This window comes from Salvelinus sp. IW2-2015, unplaced genomic scaffold (assembly GCF_002910315.2).
Source record: "Salvelinus sp. IW2-2015 unplaced genomic scaffold, ASM291031v2 Un_scaffold9453, whole genome shotgun sequence".
Classification (NCBI taxonomy): domain Eukaryota; kingdom Metazoa; phylum Chordata; class Actinopteri; order Salmoniformes; family Salmonidae; genus Salvelinus; species Salvelinus sp. IW2-2015.
In genome coordinates, this window is record NW_019950712.1 from 2,272 (window position 1) to 5,777 (window position 3,506).

The 3,506-nt window shown below is 41.8% G+C and overlaps 1 long non-coding RNA gene across 1 annotated transcript; it reads left to right on the top strand.

Annotated features, from left to right (window-relative positions):
* The first annotated feature begins 1,441 nt into the window (after positions 1 to 1,441).
* LOC139027302 (uncharacterized) lies at positions 1,442 to 2,221 on the top strand. The gene is made up of 2 exons (XR_011479389.1): positions 1,442 to 2,003; positions 2,131 to 2,221. It is a non-coding gene; the product is annotated as an uncharacterized lncRNA (long non-coding RNA).
* The last annotated feature ends 1,285 nt before the right edge of the window (positions 2,222 to 3,506 follow it).

The following is a 3,506-nucleotide window of genomic DNA, read 5'->3' on the forward strand; positions in this document are numbered from 1 at the left end:
GACCTTAGTCATGGTTTCCTCACGCGTAAAGGTGGTGTAATTATTTGGGAATTACGTCAAGGTCAGAATACTGCATATCTGTAGACACACCTCTGCCACACCTCATTTATTCGATCTCAAACCCTGATCAAATAGCGGGTGAAAAGACTGATATTCTCATGCTTAAATGCAGGGTCAGAATACAGAGAGAAAAGTGCATAAAAGGGGAATTGCGTTCCATTTACACACGCTTAACTTGGGTCAGAATCGGCCCCTTGGAGTCTCTCATAAGCGAAGGTGTAAGTCAACTATTCCTACTGCAGGTTGAACTCTTTGATGTTGGAAAGGTGAGCTATCTCTGCTAGGCGCTGAACTCTAATGGTGAAAGTGAGGCATCTCTTTTAAAGTGATGATCTTTGATGGAACAAACCAAAGTACAGTCTTTAAAGTGAGAAGGAATCAAAGCTAAGGGTGAACTGTCAGCCAAATATTACAATTTAAATGTTTTGTTCAAAGTCAACACATAAAAGCGGCCAGCTCCTACATGGGAAAAATGACTTTCCGTTTGAAGCGTGAAAACACGCAAGGATGAATTTCTCTAAGTTAAAGGCAGGATATGCTGATTGTGAAGCAAACACAGACACACACAAGTACCTTACCAGTCAAACGTTTGGACACACCTACTCATTCCAGAGTTTTTCTTTATTTTTACTATTTTCAACATTGTAGAATAATAGTGAAGACATCAAAACTATGAAATAACACATATGGAATCATGTTGTTAGAGCCGATGTGTACATATTTGTATAAAAGACAGAACATACAGAGCTCCATGTACGTTTGTGTAAATATATGAATGTATATGATGAAATATTAGGTACCTTTATGATTTATATTTACCTGATTGAGATGTATTCATTTGTTATTAGTGTAACTTAGTTTTTGCCCCCCCCCCCCTTTCCCATTCATTGTACTGTGGTAAGTGTGTTAGGATAAAGGCAGGAAGTTGGGCCTTAAGTTGATTGGAGAATCATTTTTTTGGTGCACCATATACCTGGATCTCATTGAATGTTTTGGCCGTTTGGAAACTTTGAATGTGGACTGTATGAGTACAAAACCACCCCGCTTTCAGGCTAAGGCAGTGGCTATGGTCAAGAGGAAAGGAAGCCACTACACATATAGTAAACAAAAAAGTGTTAAACAAATCTAAATATATTTTATATTCTTCAAAGTAGCCACCCTTTACCTTGATGACAGGGTCCAGCAACATTAAGGCAGTTATATAATTTAAAATATTACATTCCATAACACTTTTCACAACACATTAAGTGTGCTCCCTCAGGACACTACTCTACTACCTATTGTATCTACAATACAAAATTAATGTGTACGTGTGTGTAGTACGTCTTATCATGTGTATATGTAAGCGTATCTGCGTCTCTTCACAGTCCTTGTGTAGCAGTGTGATGTTGTTCCCCTAGATTACGCACCAAATTGCACACAAGGACCAATTCAAATAGGCCAGGTCAAGAGGGGATGTTAATAATTTGATAATAATAATAATAATTCAGTGTATTTTTTTATTTAATTACAGCTGCATAGCTAATGTTTTTATTTGGTGTACAAACACTTTTTCATACCAATATTGTACATACAAGTGATTGTAAAAGTTTTGTATATTTTGGWTTGGCCCATCGCGGGTTATCTGTATTCCCATACCACTTTATCGTTCTCTTTTGCCTGACCCTCYGCTAGCAAGGTATGTTGTCCTTGGCTCCGAAACTGTTTAATATAAAACCGTCATAAGGTTATACAATGTACTGTTTTGCAACCATACGTTTGTTATAGTGTGGACAGTGTAGGAATTTATGTTAACAAGTTTCACAGAGCTCACTGACTGGGGTATCTGTTGTAACTTCTGAGTACTTGTGACAGTGGTTGAGTGAGTGTCCATGTGCTCGCGCAGGTGCCGGAGAGCTGTGACTGCACCAAGGGTAACGTGTGTGTTGTCTCTTCGTGTGCAGGTATGTCTTTTATTTTGTCAGAATTATGTTCTGTATAGTTTTACTTGTATATGCTGTTGTGCAGCGAGTGTGTGCACGCAGCACCTGTTAATTCCTTTTGGCGCTCTTTTGCCTGACCCTCAGCTAGCAAGGTGCCGGAGAGCTGTGACTGCACCAAGGGTAACGTGTGTGTTGTCTCTTCGTGTGCAGGGCAAATAAAAAGATTTCAACGAGCAGACCATCAGTTGTGGCAGCGTCCTAATTAAAAATACACAACGCAGAATGAACCACGCTACACTTGCTTTTCCATAAGTTGTATTTTTATCTGCTTTTTAAATCTGATTCTACTGCTTGCATCAGTTACCTGATGTGGAATAGAATTACCATGTAGCCATGGCTCTGTGTAGTACTGTGCGCCTCCCATAGCCTGTTCTTGACTTGGGGATTGTGAAGAGACCTCTGGTGGCATATCTTGTGGGGTATGAATGGGTGTCTGAGCTGTGTGCTAGTAGTTTAAACAAACAGACACCTCAGCGCATTCAGCATGTCAACACTTCTTACAAAAACAAGTAGTGATGAAGTCAATCTCTCCTCCACTTTGAGCCATGAGAGAATTACATGCATATTATTCATGTTAGCTCTCCATGTAGGATCGAGCATGCTCCCATTCTCATCGACGGGGCTGTAGTGGAGCAGGTTGAGAGCTTCAAGTTCCTTGGAGTCCATATCACCAACAAACTAACATGGTACTAGCACACCAAGACAGTCGTGAAGAGGGCAAGACAAAACCTATTCCCCCTCAGGAGACTGAAAAGATTTGGCATGGGTTCTCAGATCCTCAAAAGGTTATACAGCTGCACCATCGAGAGCATCCTGACTGGTGGCATCACTGTATGGCAACTGCTCGGCTTCAGACTGCAAGGCACTACAGAGGGTAGTGCGAACGGCCTAGTACATCACTGGGGCCAAGCTTCCTGCCACCCAGGACCTCTATACCAGGCGGTGTCAGAGGAAGGCCCTAAAAATTTTCAAAGACTCCAGCCACCCTAGTCATAGACTGTTCTCTCTGCTACCGCACGGCAAGCGGTACCGGAGCGCCAAGTCTAGGTCCAAGAGGCTTCTAAAAAGCTTCTACCCGCAAGCCATAAGACTCCTGAACATCTAATCAATGGCTACCTAGACTATTTGCATTGCCCCCCCTTTTACGCTGCAGCTACTCTCTGTTATTATCTATGCATAGTCACTTTAATAACTCTACCTACATGTACATATTACATCAATCACCTCGACTAACCGGTGCTCTCGCACATTGACTCTGTACCGGTACCCCCTGTATATAGCCTCTGGTCCTGTTGCCGCTTTACATGCCGCTTGGTCCTGCATTGGTGGGTAATTCTGTCACGATCGTGTGGAGGATTGACGGACCAAAACGCAGCAGTTGGAAAATAAGCCATCTCTTTTTATTGAAGAGAAGGCAAAACGAAACAAACACACTTACGAACTAATCAAAACAATAAACGATCG